This window comes from Adiantum capillus-veneris, chromosome 14 (genome assembly GCF_014529385.1).
Source record: "Adiantum capillus-veneris isolate H3 chromosome 14, ASM1452938v2, whole genome shotgun sequence".
Lineage (NCBI taxonomy): Eukaryota > Viridiplantae > Streptophyta > Polypodiopsida > Polypodiales > Pteridaceae > Adiantum > Adiantum capillus-veneris.
Window position 1 is genome coordinate 90,092,748 of NC_140944.1, and position 17,372 is coordinate 90,110,119.

The following is a 17,372-nucleotide window of genomic DNA, read 5'->3' on the forward strand; positions in this document are numbered from 1 at the left end:
CCTTCCATACTGCACGCCTCCCTTCATCCACAATGTGGCTTTGTGCTACTGCAACTGCACTATAGCGGCGTCTGCAAAGCTTCCACGACTGCAAGCCAACAAAGGTATCTCTCTCTCTCTCTCTCTCTCTCTCTCTCTCTCTCTCTCTCTCTCTCTCTCTCTCTCTCTCTCTCTCTCTCTCTCTCTCTCTCCCCTTGTGCAACCTGCAGCGCTCTGCTCCCTAGCTCCGCCCGAACGACCAAAACTCCTATGTATGCAACTCCTCAACTAAGCCAATCACCTAATTGTTGCAGCTCTCTCTCTCTCTCTCTCTCCCCCCCTCTCTCTCTCTCTCTCTCTCTCTCTCTCTCTCTACGCAGATGCGTCAACATCATCTAATGAAAAGTGGCACCCTCCCTTTCTCTGCTGCATGACGATATGAGATTTTTATAAAACCTGGATTGTGGGTGCTTTTTATTATTGATTCGTGTTCGAGGCTAATTATTGATTCCTCATTGGAGGATGTCCGTTTATGATTACTGCCAACACAAACAGATAGGCTCCAATTGTGTGAGGGCAATCATGGCAGGTATAGTTTAAGGGAATAGTCTCCCAAAAAAATTTAATTTGGAAAGGAGACACTAGGTCCCGTGATTTGGCTTTGCTGAATGAGAAATACTTAAAAGTGATTTCGTAAATGTGCCCAGTATGTTGCCTCAATTTTGTAAGCAGGACAATTAGAGGGTATCTCACGGAGATACCCTTCAAAAAGCGAAGCAAAAGCAAATCCAGTGACGTGGAGAGGGAGAGGGGCAGATGGCGCGTGTCACAGGTCGGATATTTTCTAGAGGCGGGAAGAGTCGTGGAGTGCAACCACCGACGAACGCGGCGCACTGGATGAGGTCTACCAAGGACGAAACCAGGCGCCAGCGCAGGGCCAGCATCTCTCTCTCTCTCTCTCTCTCTCTCTCTCTCTCTCTCTCTCTCTCTCTCTCTCTCTCTCTCTCTCTCTTGCTGCACCATGTTTCGGCAGCGCAGAGCTAACGATGCTCATTGCAGTGTGATCCTAGCCAGGCCGGAGGCTTGTGAACTCCGCACGGACCTGGCATTCGATTGCAGGTAAAGCAATTGTGGGAGAGGTCGAGCCAAGCACAGGGTGGAGAAGCGTGGAGTTTTTTTTGGGTGATTTTTGCCATGAGCAACCGGCAGGGTTGAGGGAAGGTGGAGTTGTTTGAATGGCTTCTTGATGGCGAAAGGTGCGAGGAGAGGGACTGCAGTCGATCTTGAGGGTTGCAAGATTGCATGGCGGAACGGGTTGGGACACGATGGCACCGTGTGCATCGACTACAATGTTAAAAATTAAGCATCTATCAGAATCTTTCTTGTTAATTAATTAATGTACGGTTGAATCGACCCAATTATGGCTTTGCTGAGTGAGTACTCATTTAAGTGATTTCGTAAATGTAGCCAAATTAGAGGTTCTTCTTTGCTGCAATTATTTAGCTATGCTAAGTGGTTACTTATTTCCATGAATTGGATAAAGAAACAATCATCTTACCTCGGGTGTGGCCAGTTCCATTGAGGCCATCCTTGCTTTCAATACCGCGTCCATTGCCGACCACAATGTCACTGTCACTGTTTGCACATCCAGCATCGGCTCTGCCAGCCCCAATCAAGCATTCCCCCCATCAGGGCCTACCACCAGGCAGCACGTTAGCTCCGATTGCTATTCCTAGTGATAGCAACACCTCAGTTGAGGGAGCACCGGCGCCTTCATTGACCCAAACACCACAAACGTCTGGACGAACTAATTGGAGGCTCCACGAGATAATCACTTTGGTCGAGGCCAAGAAAGAAATACAGGTACGTCAAAGTGAAGGAGGGGTTTACGAGCGTACTCGTCGCGACCGTTGGCAAATGGTAGCTGAAACTTGTCAGGCACGAGGCGTCATGCGTAATAAGGCACAATGCAAAACTAAGTGGGAGAAAGTACACTCCTTGTTCAATAGGCTCAATGACTATGAGAGGAAGATTCCCTCAGGGTGGTCTAGCTACTGGCAAATGACTCAAACCGACCGGCGCACGAAAGGACTACCTGTAGAAGACTTTCCATTCAAATTGTACAACAAAATGCAGATTCTTTTTGGCGGGGACCGCAATGCCGACATCGGGGGGTTGTTGGTTGACTCTATGGAGGATGACACGACGCCACTAGGTATACAAGTGCCATTGGAATTCGGTCCATAAATTTATTTTCTCTACTGTTTTTATTTGTTGCTTTCACCCTAATTTCTTTACTTCTTCGCCTGTAGGCGACGAAGAAGACAACCATACCATGCCTGGTGATGGTGATAGCACAGGCGAGCAACAAACACCGCCTATTTCCACGAACGATGGTGGTGGACCCAGTGACGCATCAGCAGAAGGAAGCTCAGGAGGGATCAAGCGAAAGCGGCGCTCGTGGGTCAATGGCAACAACATCAAGGAGCTCGTGGACTCGACGAAGAACTTGGCGATGGTGTTGCAAAGTTTAGAGGATCGTAAGGACGCACGTGAAGACGCTAGGGGAAAGAGATTGCTAGAATCGAGGAGGCGAGAAACAAAACCACTTGTGACAATGCAAACGCAATTTGTGGCTCCTTAAACCGAGTGGCTGACTCCATTGCCTCCCTGGCGATACGAAGAAAGTAATACTTGTGGGTTGCATGTCTAGGTGTTTGTTTATTAATCATTGTCTGCATTGAGTGGTTGTTAATTAAGCTGAGACACATGTTTCAAAACACTAGTGTCCTCAGAGAATATCTACTGCTTTTCCTTTGAAGACAGAGGAAAGGAATTTGAGCTTTTACACTCAATTCCTCTATTTTGGGACATAATTTCTCCTTTTCCCCTTGCCCTCTATCGGCGTTTTTAAAATTGAAAACGATACGATATTAAGCTAAGTCACATTTTTCCCGAACACTGATGTCCTTGAAGAAAACTTGCCACCCCCACCCCCCATTTTGCCGCCCCTCCTTTTCACTAAGTTTACCTTTCAACCAAACTTTTATAGAAGCATCTCGTGTGATTCTTATAAAAAGTAATGAAGAAAACGTTTGTGAGACCTACACTTGCTCTACTTTGAATTTTCATTCCATAAAATCTTCCCAAGATGCTTTAGCATCTTCAATTAGCATCTCCTTGCAACTCACGATTTAAAATCAATTCCAATGGGTAGGATTTGACCTCGTCCCATAGAGATGTATAAACCTCAACCTTAACCATTAGGCTATATGCATGCGTTGCCCTATGATTTCCCTTTAAGCATTAAAAAAAACAACAATACCCCCGCCCCCCCCCTTACCCTTTCCCTTTTTTTCCCCACCCTTCCCTTTTCCTTTCCCCCCCCCCTCCCCAAAAAAAAAACAATTAATCGCTTTTCCTAAAAAAGTCGTTTTGGGCACCTACTATGTTTTTGATAAACATCTATGGTTTTGCGTGACTCTTGATGTGGTATTCACTGTTGAGATACTATTTCAATTGGACACTAAAGCTTTAGGGCAGTAAAGATTTTAGTAGTGTGTTTTTGGATCATAAACCATACTCTGATGGAACTTTTGTGAGACTGCCAAATGCCAAAGTTTTTGTTGTGTGCAACTTGATTCCCACACACTGTGCGGTCCCAACTTATGTCAACATCCAAAGAGCTACTTTCACTTGGCTCAACCTCGTCCTCTATCTCAAGCTCGGGAAGCTCCTCTAGCTTCACCGCTTCAACCTCGTCTGCAAACCGTACTCTTTGGCCCTTATCACACTTCAATGGAGCTTCTACAACCGTACCTTGACTTGGCAGTACCTCCTTTGTCCATTTTGGAACCACCTGCACCTCCTCCACAATTGGAGCCGCTCTAACTGGCATTCTTGGCATTGGAACCATCTTGTCTTTCTGTACCCACATAACCCTCGGTTCCTCTCGCACATACACTTCTCTTTGCACCATCCTTGGCTGGGCTACCACTGCATCAACCTGCTTTGACATCACAACACTTGGCAAACCCTATCTAGCTTCACGCTTCTTGAGAATCTTCTTGGTTCGCCTTTTCACTAGAGCCACCGCTTCTTCATATGACACCGGGTCGTCTATCTCAACCTTGTCGAGCACTTCCTCATGCGGGCAATCCATGAATTTTCTCAACTTTAAAAACCCAACATTCTCAGCAGCAGTTACCTTTATCATCTTTCCCCAAAGGACACTCTCAAAAACACCTTCAAAACAAGCAACTCACACTAGCAGGGCCTCACCTGCACTTAGCCCAACGCACACATGCTTTGCATGCTCACCAAACATCGATCACCCCAATCTTGCCTACTTCCAGCTCTTCCACAACTCAACACCTCTCTCTCTTTCTCTCTCACACACACAGGGGGCCCGGGGGGGGGGGGGGCGCACAGGCTCACACACACTGGCACCGCACACCTTGGAGAAGAGCAAAGAAGAAAGGGGGGAGAGACAACACCAAAACCGGCAAGGATAGCTTTCCTTCAATGACAAACACCCTGTACAAGATCCGCACTGTCTGCTCTAGGCCTCGAAGCTCGACTCTGTCGGCACACAACTCGATAGAAAATCCACCGATGTCTTCACTTGCATAGTAGCTCCTCCTTGTGGAAACCCTCGCTGGCTCCCTCTTCTTCCAAGCCCTCGTGCTCTCGGATCGCTTCAAGGACCACCCCTGTCAGCTCCAACCACTCTGCGCACAAAGCTTCCTCTTGGTAGCCTTCGTTAGCCCTTTCCTCTGTCCAGTGTTCGCTCTTTCGAGCCGCTTCCCAACGATCCTTCTCCCTTGGGTGTCGGCTTCGATCACACTTCTCTCGCAAAGTGTCTCCTTCTTCCCCAAACTCAAAGCCCAAACCCAAAAATCCAACACAGCTCAAAAAACGCTCCCTTCTCTTTTCTTTTCCATCCTTTTAAGTCCCAAGAAAAAGCCAAGCCACAAAAATCTAGAAAACGCTGCCTTTGTTTTTTCTTCCTCTTCTTTTTTCAAAGCAAAGAAAAAAAGTTTCTTTTTTTTTGGGCAATAGCACCTAGCGCCACTGGCCTCTTGGGCTTTTCTTTGTGGATTCTAGTCCTTTTGCTTTTGAGCAAATTCCACTAAAGTTAAGGGGTCACCCTTTTTACTTTTTGAATTTATAGCCAGCAGGGTTTTTAGGCATGGTTTCCACACTGCCGGTGCTCACTGCTTGCAACACAACCCGGGCTTGCCATACAAATTTTCCGGCTATGCTGCATGGGAGATCCATTTACGAGCCCCAAAATCCTCGTGCTTCCCTACCGTTCCGTACCATGGCGTCCGAAAACACGTCCGATAATAGGAAAGACCACCCGATCCCTTTTTGCCATGCTTGTTTATCAATTTGAATTGGGCCTATCTTGATGTCCATGACTCCGATTAGCAGGCTGCCAACTTTGGCTGACTCCCCATATCGCATGCAATTTTTTGAGATCTTGGCGAGCTCAAGAAAATCCCTGTCAACGCGCTTACCATCATGGCCCTGTGAGCACATACCCGACCCCCTTCAAATATTCCACAGGCCATAACTTGCTCCTCTGAGCTCGGAATGGCGAACCGAAAAGATTGGCTTAATCGACAGCTTGAGCTTTACAGGTGTATCTATTGATCCCGTTTTTCGCCACCTGTCTGTACTTGCCCTGCCCATCGGGACTTGCGAAGCCTTCTAACTTCGGACTGACATATCTTTCACACCGAAGCCCCGTTTGAGGAGCCGTCTGGACGAGCTTCTAGAGCATCTTGAACACCACATTTCGGGACACATTTTCCTCATTTTGAACACCTTGACTTGCCATCATCATTATCTCACTTCGGAGGCCACCCTGGCCTAAAAAACCCCTTTAAGCACACATTTCCGTTGCCACTGTCTTGTTGAGGTCTCTCACACTGGCTTTAGCCCTCTACCATGCACCTGTTAGCACCCTTTACACTACATAGCAGAGATTATAGCGCGGACCAACTTTGGTTGCACCATCATTGCCCACCCCCCTGTTGAACATTCATGTTCAACGAGAAACAGCCTTATTGCACTAAAAATTGCCACACCAAAACAAACTCTCTGCATGTCACAAAACCACCTAACATATGTACAAAACCTGGCGTTTGCTACCCTCTGCCTTTGTTCATGTGGGTTGCCCAACCCCTTGCTTTACCTGTCATCAACCGCCTGGGTCAAACACCATGTATTGGTCTCTTCCATCCACCTGTAACACCCTTGCATCGTACCATACCAGGGCACATAGCCAACTGCATACCCAAACTGCCAACAACATACTTCTATTATTCCATGCACCCCATGGCATACTGCCCGCTTGCAACAAAGCACCTCCAAGAACACCAAATAGAGCACCATCGTGCTCACCATCCAAAGACATACCTACACCATCGCTTGCACCGAACAGACCTGACATACCATCCCGTCCATGTAAAGCTAGATCCTCGTCTAGCAGATACTGTACCTGCTCAACAGCCCACTTCACAGCTGCACTTATGAGCATACCTTTCAACCACCATTCACAAATCTCTTTGGAAAGCTTAGACGGAATCTAGAAATCCGCATCACCTGCCACAGAGTGCTCTTGCTGCATAGGAAGCACCTCTATCTTTGGCTCCACACTTGCCTTCACACCTGCCATGCACTCAACTCCAACATCATCAAGATCTCCCTCATCAATCGGCCCTTCAAGGTCGATAAGCACCACTCGCTTATCGGCTTCCATCACCTTCTCTTTAAGCATCTCTTCTACTACTGCATCATGCTCCATCAAGGAAGAGAGAAACTCATTCTCTATCGCATTATCCTCATCTTGATCTTCATCCATAAACAAGGCCACCTTGTCATTCTTGGCAAAACCCTATACCTGATGCACCACCACAGCATACTCCACAGCCACTTTCATCAGCATGGCCATTAGCATGGCACCGAACATCACCTTCACCTGCATATCATCACCTGTAGGCTCGGGCTCCTCCACTTGGTCTCCACTGAGCATATCGGTTTGCATTTCACCCTGCTCTTCACACACATCCCTCGTATCTCTACTCACATGTAAGAGATCGAACTCATCATACCTTGACCGAGACGACTCGGTCTCCCAACTTGTGTCAATATCCAAAGAGCTACTTTCACTTGGCGCAAATCGGTTCTCTATCTCAAGCTCGGGAAGCTCCTCTAGCTTCACCGCTTCAACCTCGTCTGGAAACCGCACTCTTTGGCCCTTATCACACTTCAATGGAGCTTCTACAACCGCAGCTTGACTTGGCAGTACTTCCTTTTTCCATTTTGGAACCACCTGCACCTCCTCCACAATTGGAGCCGCCCTAACTGGCATTCTCGGCATTGGAACCATCCTGTCTTTCTGTAGCCACATAACCCTCGGTTCCTCTCGCACATGCACTTCTCTTTGCACCATCCTTGGCTGGGCTACCACTGCATCAACCTGCTTTGACATCACAACACTTGGCAAACCCTGTCTAGCTTCACGCTTCTTGAGAATCTTCTTGGTTCGCCTTTTCACTAGAGCCACCGCTTCTTCATATGACACCGGGTCGTCTATCTCAACCTTGTCGAGCACTTCCTCATGCGGGCAATCCATGAATTTTCTCAACTTTAAAAGCCCAACATTCTCAGCAACAGTTACCTTTATCATCTTGCCCCAAAGGACCTCAAACTCCCATAGGAACGCTTGACAATCCGCTTCCAAGCCTTGCTTCAAATTGCCAAGCCTTCTCTCTACTTCATCCAACTGCGCATCTACTACATATTTGCTTTGAAAAGCCGCTTCCAGTGCTTCGTGATCCACCTTTTCCTCATTAGGGAGGCCATCGAACGGCATTACGACGGTGTGAAAATGAAAAATCACAAAATCTTCCATCCATAACATCATTATTGCATTACATCACATAGCATACCATTACATTGCATCAACATTATATTGCATCATAGTGGTATTTCTACACAATTCTACACATTTCTAAATTCTAGGGAGGTTGTGAGAATACCACCTTAATTACCTTTCATGACGATCAATTGAATGGTCGAATGTTCCAATCCTTCAAAGCAAATTAGTAAGTTAGCAAACAATTAGTCAAACTAGCCATGGATTAGTGTCAAATTAGAGTGTGTAAACACACAATTGGCCTACATGCACACACAAGAAAAAGACGGCAATCACACAAGATTAGAGAGGGATTAACCACTAATTAGTTAAGATCTAGTTAATCTAAGCATCATAGGAAATCATAAGAAGTAAGAGAGAGGCAGAGTGAGAGAGAATGAATCATTGATTAGTGTTAATCAAGTCTCATGAGCAAGGAGAAGCTCAAGGACTCCATAGCCATACACCTCAAGAGCTCTCACCAAAGAGTGCTCTCAACAAATGACTTGAGAACCCTGATTTCTTTTACACACTGCCTTATATACCTAGGTGAAAAATATTCCATGTCCGGCCGCCCAAGGCCTTTAGGGCTCACCACTTACTGAATCTGTAACCTAGGCACAGTAAGTGACCTATTCTTTACAACTTGGAACTCCCATTGAGCCCGTAACACATTAAAATATTACAATGGCTTGAAATAATTCAGGAATGTACAATACGTGACCATTTTGGGAAAGCGTGGAAAATGTGTAACTCCAATCTTTACTGCTTCTTCACTTTGATCTTTGATGTGCAGTCGTACATCTTTGGTCTTTAACAGCTTCTGTTAACTGACGTTCACTTAGTTAACACATGCCATTGAAGCTTGGCTCTTGGTTGGATTTGCATTCCATAGCCAAGAGTTGTTGGTGTAGGCCTCTACTTCTCAATGCTTGGAGAAGGAGATGGAGTTCTTCTTGCACACATGAGTTGTGTGTGTGTAGCGATGTGTTGGAGTAAAATGCAGCCTTCCCTCTCATCTTGGTCGACCCCTCTTGCTATTTGCTCATGCTGGTATCCCTCTAAAGCTTAGCCAATCACAAATTAGCAGCATAGTTAATATCCTTGAGACATGTGTCCCCCTTTCCCCTTTTGTGAGAGCGTTAGGTAATTAAATAAATCTATTAAACTCTCATTGGCCCTCTTAGTCTTCTGGCCAATAAGAATCAGGCAATCCATTGGGCTGTTGGATGCTCATTGGACCCCTTGGTAGACTGTCCAATAGTCTTCTAGGGAGCTTAATTTCTATAGGTTCTTTTATCAAGCATTTCAAAATTGATTAGACTAGATTTACTCTAGCCTAATTCTCAATTTTCCACCTCTACAGCCATCCAATAGGATTTGAGGGGAGGTTGGGGACAACTGGACTAGGAGCTTGACATGTGTCCAGTATTCCCTTTCTGTAAAGGGGAAGCCTTGGAGTGTGTGTGTGTGTGTGTGTGTGTGTGTTTCTCTCTCATTCCCTACTCTCATGGATTGACCCCTCCTTGATAGGGATGTGGGAAGACCTTTTAGTCTGCCCTTGACCATCCAATTTTCCCCTACATTGGCCTTTGGACAATTATAATAAAATTAGGAACCTTAGCCTATGGAAGTCTTAATGGAGCTGAACCTTAGGTCTTTTAAGACCCATTCAAGCACATTGCTCTTTTGCAAATTGTCCCACTTTGGATCCCTATTGTCCCTCCTTTGGATCCGTATAGATACCGTTCTGACAGCCTTACCAATATTCTAGCTTTTACTCCCTGGTACTTCCCCATATTAAATGATCAGTTTCACATGAGAAAATCTTTTGGGAGAATTAGATATTATTTTTTATGACAGAACCCACATATTTTGAGGATGAAAACTCGTGGCAAGCTATGGATGAAGAGATGGTTGCACTTGATACAAATGGAACATGGGAATGGGTGTCATTACCAAAGGAAAAGAACGCAAATGAATGTAAGTGGGTCTACAAAATAAAGCATAATGCTGATGGCATTTTGAGAGGGTACAAGGCTATACTTATGGCCAAAGGTTATGCACAGACTCTTGAGATTTATTATAGGGAGATGTTCAGCCTTGCAGCCAAGATGGCTATCATTCATGTGTTAATTGCAATGCCTGTTGCGTTAAAACGGGTGTTGAAACAAATAAATGTAAATAATGTATTTCTGAATGGAGACCTGGAGCAAACTTTGTATATGGAGCAACCACAAGATTATGAAAATATGAGATATGTGACCATGAGGTCCATGAGGGGTCTCTTGGGCCTCTATTCACTTAGCTCTCACCTCCTTAGGCCCTGCGCATTAAAAGGCTATATCTTAAGCTAGAGACGTCATATTTGAGTGTTTTAAAGTGATATCCTAAGGTTTTTTGACGTTTTGGATGCATTTGTGGTATTCTTTTTGTAGTTTGAAAACATCTCGAATGTGTTTTCTCTTATCGCACATCACATCACTCATTAAGATTCATGGACATGGATTTATATGCACATTTTAAGTTGGGCTCTCGAAAAGCATTTTGTACGAGCATGCATTCAAGGGATCGATTAATTTTTTGCATATGAGCTATGAGAAATAAAATTCCAAAAAATTACCTTTATATTTTTTTAAATTACCTCTCTTTATGTTGAGGTGGCGTTTTCTATAGGGCCCAAAAACTGAGTCCAAATTTCTCCTAATGCAAAAATTGAGTTACGATCAAGGTATCATCAAGTATGCATTGGGATTGCAGATATAATCCAAAATTGCATTCCAAGCACGGTATGACACTATGAGTTTTTGGTTATGCCCTTCAGGTTGATCAATGCCCCAACTACTTTCAATGTCTTGAGACCATATTTGGGCAAGTTTGTCATTTTTTTCCTCGATGACATTCTTGTGTATAGTGCCTTTGAAGAAGAGCATTTACAACATCTAAATCATGTGTTTGAAGTGTCACGAGAATATAAGCTATACACCAAACTTGAATCAACGTGTGATTTTTTTGAAGGAGGAGATTCACTATTTAGTCCATGTTATTCCAGCTGATTTGTTACACATGGATCAATCCAAAATGGATGCCATTAGAAGGTGGCTCTCTTCCAAAAATCTCAAAGAACTTCAATTTTTTTTGTGATTTGTAGGCTTTTATCAATGGCTCATTAAAAATGATGCTTATATTGCAGTTTCAATGATAGAACAAATGAAGGCCAAGGCCAAAACATTTTAGTGGGTATATGTCAACATCAAAATTTTCATGCTCTCAAGGATGCATTAGCTACAACTCCTATTTTAGCTATTCGGGATCTATTGAATCCATTTGTTTTAGAAACAAATACCAATAATTATGCTATCAAAGCAATACTTCTATAGGAGGGATGCCCAATTGCATTCAAAATCAATTAGCTTCATTTAGCCCAACAGAATTGTTCTGTTTTTAAAAAAGAACTTTATGCAATAGTGTCTTCTTTAAAGACATGGTAGCATTATTTGTATGGGACACAATTGGATATTGTGTTTGACTATGAAAGCATAAAATGGTCTACACAAGAATCTAATTTGAAGGGTTGAAAGGCCAGGTGGTTGAGATTCTTCAAGACTATGATGCAAATCTTCGGTGTCATGAAGGATGATATAATGTGGTAGCTGATACTCTTAGTCAAATGCCTACAATCAACTCTCTTCTCTTTATCAAGATACAAAGTGTAAGGGCCTCCTCCTAGTAGCCTTTGCTTTTGACTATCACATCTAAACCATCAACTTTAAAAAGAAAAAGAAAAAATAATATTCGAGTAAATTCGGGTTCAATTTAAGCAACAAAGTATACTCATGAGCCACTTCTAACTTACTCCATGGGAATATGGACATAATGAATGCATGAAAAAAAAGCTTTTCATTTTGAGAAAATAAACATAAAGAAAAAGATAAGGAAAAAAGACCTTATCGATAAGAAAAAAGGAAAAGGATAAGAAAAAAGGAAAAGGAAAAAGGAAAAGGAAAAGATAAGCAAGGCAAAGATAAGGATAAGGATGAGGCAAGGATAAGAAAAAAGGATAAGGATAAGAAAAAAGGAAAAGGAAAAGATAAGCAAGGCAAAGATAAGGATAAGGATGAGGCAAGTAGCTTGTTGAAGATGTTTTGAGAAGCAAGATAAGTTAAAAAGACCTTATCGATAAGGAAGATAACATATCACGATAAGTAAAGGCACTTATCATAAATATGTATAAAAAGAGTGCTTCTGTTCTCATTTTACACTTCTCTCGTTCATTTTCTCAAGGTGAAAATTTGAGAGTAAGCTTGAGAAATCCATAGCCAAGCCTCTTTCACAAACACCTCCTACACACACACCCCTCCTCAAGAGAAACCATGGCCAAAACCCTAATCAAGTTTGTCAAAACTTGATCTTCTTCTTCACATTAACTTGTCCCTATCCTTTCTCTGAATTAATCTCAAGATTTCCATAGCTTGAACTCTCTTTTACCTCTTGCCATTCTCTCATTTCAAGTGGCATAATCGGTGGTCTTCAAGAAATGTGAAGAGGGAAAGAGCTGACTATGTCAACTCGCTTCTTCAATAATCTCCCAAAGCAAAGAGAAGGCTCTACTACACACACACACACACACACACTAAGGTAATATCTTCTTGTTCTCTTTATGCTATTATACTTTCTTGAAACTGATTTACTCTTTTACTTACTAAAATTCATGCTTATATGCTATTACACTTTCTTGAAAGTAATTTATTTTTATACTTACTAAAATTCATGCTTAAGCTCTCACATTCTCATAAGCAAGTTTTTTTGCTTGGGAAGAAGAAATAACTTCTTAATTTTGTTGTTTCCCTCTAATTATGGTTCATTACTAATCATAACTAACCTTGTTTCTAACAACTAACCACCACGATGTTATTTCAAGTTCCGTTATTTTAAGTTTCTTACACTACCAGATTAATATGGCATAGAGAGAGTATAAAGCACTCTCTTTAACCATAGGTGACTAGAGGTCATAATTATCTAAATATTTCAAGCTGTATGATTTCAAGTTTCTTAGATTACCATACTAATTTTGACATAGAGAGAGGATACCCAAGTCAATGACCTTGAACCAAAGGTGAATTAGAGAACTCTCACCAGTTGATCTTGGAAGATTGATGTTCTAATTTAGTCTGATGACTTCAATTGGAAAGTTGGACCGGTAAGCAATGGTGCTTTGAGGCTAAGGGACCCATATGAGAGAAAGTGAATCTTATCACCCCCTTGAGTTGGCATCAAGAGCAAGAGGAGTCCTGTCTTGGTTTCAGTCTCAAGTAGGAGGGATGTCAGAGATCGCAGTGTATCCATTTGGAGATGGTACAACTGGTGGCCCCTGAGCATGGCCCTAACAAGTGGTATTAGAGCGTAGTTTCTATTCTTGGCTAGGTAAAATTTTTTAGTATGAACTTTTGTAGGAAGAGAGTGAGGTATTGACAAATTGACATGGGAATATTAAGAAGAGATTCAAGTTCTCTAGTTTGTGTAAGGATAAATGGAGATAGCAACTGTAGAAAAGAATGAAGAAAAGAAAGAGGGCATGATAAAGAGATTTGTCTACCTCATCTTTCATACCAAGAATTACGAAATGTGCAAATATGGGAGAGTGAGTACAATATAACTAGAATAATTCCTTGGGGGCCATTACTATGACTTGGATAATCTCTATCTAGAAATAATGATGGAAAAATATGAGAGTAGGTCCAAATATTCATGTTGGACCCTTGTTGAAAACAAATTGGCATTGTAATTTGGGCTCGAAAGTCATTTTTTAATCCAAGTCTATCATCTTTTATTTTTCATTACTATGAACCCTAGAGATTTTGAGACAATCCTCTGAAAAACATGAATGCGAGAACTTATATTTTTTTATAAAAAAGTTGAAGAAGTGCTTTCCTTGACCGTTAATTATTTCCCAAATATAAATTTTGGGTGAGATAAAGAGAATCCATCTTTTAAACAATTTTTCATCTACCTTTGAGTATTTGAGAATTTTTTTTCCATAGCCATAAAAATATGCCACATAAACTCCCAAGAGATAGAGCTTCTCAGTACTCGCTTGTAGCTAACACTTCAAATTTGGTGCTTCTTGATACACAAGCGCCGCCAACACCTCAAGTTGTCCTTGTACTAAATTAGATGTCGCTTTCTACAACACTCGTATAAGACTTTGGACGTGATAAGGATCTGAAGGCCCTGCTCAAATCTGTGCAACCACGTTCATTTTTAGGGACAGGTGATGATGTGCCTAATCAAATAGAAGAATGTACATTATAGATGGTTGAGTACTTTGCTCCTATCAGGTACAATGCAGTTGGACAAGGAATAATGGGGAGAGCTAAGTTATAATGACCAACAAAAACATGGTGAAAGCTCAACTACCAATCTCGCCAAGTAGAGGTGAACCAAAGCTGGATGAGTTAAAGGATCATTTCAAGGAGAGATATCTTCACCTAGACTATTCCACCACTAAGATGAATGAGTTTCTTTCTTGCAATCTGGGAAACAATTCTATTGAAGCTTACTATGAGGAGTTTGTCTGACTTGCTCCATTTGCTTCTCGCATGATAGAGGAACAAAAACTAAGTCGCTTCATCCTTGGGCTTGGAGAAGATGTGGCTCTCAAGGTAGAGTCCCTTCAACCTACCTCACTCGCAGATGATCTAGTCCGGGCCAAGTCAAATCATCTGAGATGTTTTTAGAGAGGCACTACAACCAATAGGAAGCAAGAATTTCCTTCCTAGCCCACTCAGCCTTGCAAAGCAACCAAACTACCATTTATACCAAAGCCAGTTGTCCAACCCCAATCACCACTGTAATTTGTTCATGTGAATGCTCTTCCAAATACTCAGAGTGGAAGGAAAATGCATTGCTATGAATGCCTGGAATGTGGTCATAAGAAGGCCCTGTGCCCTAAAGAAAATGACCCTAGTAATTCAAGCCTCCATGTTAACCTTCAAAATCCACCCAATCAAGGGGGACAATTCAAAAACCTTGGATCAAGAGGAAGAAATCCAACCCAAGTCAGAAATCCCCCCACCACTCATTTTGTTTCTCAAAGACCAACCGTCAATCCACCTATATCAGCAATAGTAAACTTTGTCTCCATAAAAGATGGGATAGATGAACAAGCCAATGTTTATGCTACCTTGGATAATAGACTTAATTGTGATCGGCAGTTCCCCATTCTGGAGACTAAAGAAGTGTATGAGTGTGGAGCTAGAGAAAATTTAGACATTGAGGAACTGAATTTCCTACATAGTGGAAAGTTTAGGAGGTTTTCGTCAAGTTGGAGGGCCTTAGTGGAACTTTACATCTTGGCTTGTTTTATCCCAAGGGGGGATCATTGCCGCCAGACTTGCATGCTTTTTTGGATTCAGATTGGGCTGGTTGTTTTGACACGTGAGTGTCCACAAGTGGTTTTTGTTTCATGCTTGGCAATTCATGCATATCATGGTTGAGCAAGAAGCAACCTACTATGGCCACTTTGAGTTGTGAGGCTGAGTACAGGGCAGTCTTGATAGCTACGATTGAGTGTGTATGGCTCAAATGCCTTATGGATGATTTGGGTGTTGGACATGACACTGCCAACACTATCTACACTGACAATCAGAGTGCATTGGTAGTTGTGAGGAACGCAGTTTTTCATGCTCGCACAAAGCGCATTGAGGTTCATTACCACTATGTCAGGGAGAGGCTCTTAGCATGAGAGATCATCTTGGCTTATGTGCCAACATAGGACAACCTTGCAGATCTTTTCACAAAGGAATTGTCTCGTTAGAAGCTCGAAGCTTTTCGCAAAGCTTTAGGTTTACTCCCCTTTGTGGACTGATCATGTCCTTAGGGCATGGCACTTCTCTTTACTCATGTGCCAGCTCTCGTTCACCACATCACTCCAAGGGGGATTTGTTACCATATGCATGTCGTAGTGATGTGTGTGAACACACTAGCATTGTCGGGGCATTTTTCCCCTCTTTAGGAGGTTTTTTCCCCCGTGCATTGTATATACGCCCATCACTCTAGGGCTTTCTATCTTTTCCATTGCACGCTAAGTAACACACTCTCTATTGTGTGCCTTGAGCTTCCTTCTTCTTCTCCAAGCTGTGTGCGTTTCTCTACAACCTAATTCCAACAGATACCTATGGAATGTGAGGATGTGCATAGATGAACTCACTAGAAAAGCCGACGCTATACTTCTTGCTGAAACTTGGGAGTGTGATGCACAAAGGAATAATGGACTCAAACAATACAATGTAAATTCCTTGATGTAGTCAAATAATCTCTAGCAACAAAGAGATAAGAGGGGGGGGGGGGGGGGGGGTTAGCATGCATGATTAATAAAGGGCTAGACGATTCTCTATCAATAGTAAAATATGACAAACACAAATGTTATATATGGAATAATTTGTGAAACCAAAAAAGCGCACCTTTTTTTGTAACCGATTGCTACATTGTGCATCATAATTCCCCCTTTTATGCTTGCATAGATAGAGATCAACCATTTGTTTATTAAGAGGGATAAATTTCTTATTTTAAAGTCCATGGTGATGTTATTTTATTTGGGGATATAACTTCCCACACAAACATTAGAACATGATACACAACAATTTGATATGCCATACATTTCATGGAAGTTGGAGGAAGCTCACATGTATAACCGTACTTCAATGGATAATAAAGATCCGGATCACTATAGAAAGCTTATTTACACATGTACATTAATACAAATATGTTTATTAACAATGATATATCTTTATCAAACAAAATTATTAGATTTACATCTAGAAAAATAAATGATGATAGTGTGACTTTATGGTACTCTCTGAAGCCATCATGTATCACATAAAAAGTTTTACACTTTGTCAATGAACCCAGAATCATACCATTGAATGTTATATAATGGCCTTACATGTGGAGAAACAACTAAGCATAAAAATATCAGTCAAAATGAAGAAAACATATTTCTTTGTACAAATTTCAAGCAAGCACCAATTTATGTTGAAATGGTGAGTAAAAGCTATGGATTATGAAGCTCCATCAATATGATGCAACATTGAAAACTAATGAAAATTTTTCAAGAAAGTAATTTGTTCTTGTGCGGAAGAGTGCTTCTCCATAAAGAATGTCCATGGTATGAACTCGAGGGGTTCACTATACAGGACCCCCATATATAACATGCGTTTGTGGGATATTTAAAAAACTCATCTTTTAACATGTCTCAATGAATAAAATGACCGCTTATTTTAGGGAAAATTTCCAAAATTGAATATAAAAACACCTTGTTTTAATGTATTATTGTTAAATTCCCTAAATTGTTTGCAGTTTAAAATCCCTCATATAGAACTCACACTATACATTAGCATGATTACATAGTGCACTCCCCGAGGGTATGAACAAGGTTAGATCATGGAAGAGTGGAGAGAAAAAGCAT

The 17,372-nt window shown here is 42.1% G+C and overlaps 1 pseudogene; it reads left to right on the forward strand.

Annotated features, from left to right (window-relative positions):
• Positions 1-2,109: 2,109 nt before the first annotated feature.
• Positions 2,110-2,670, forward strand: LOC147442743 (uncharacterized; annotated as a pseudogene).
• The last annotated feature ends 14,702 nt before the right edge of the window (positions 2,671-17,372 follow it).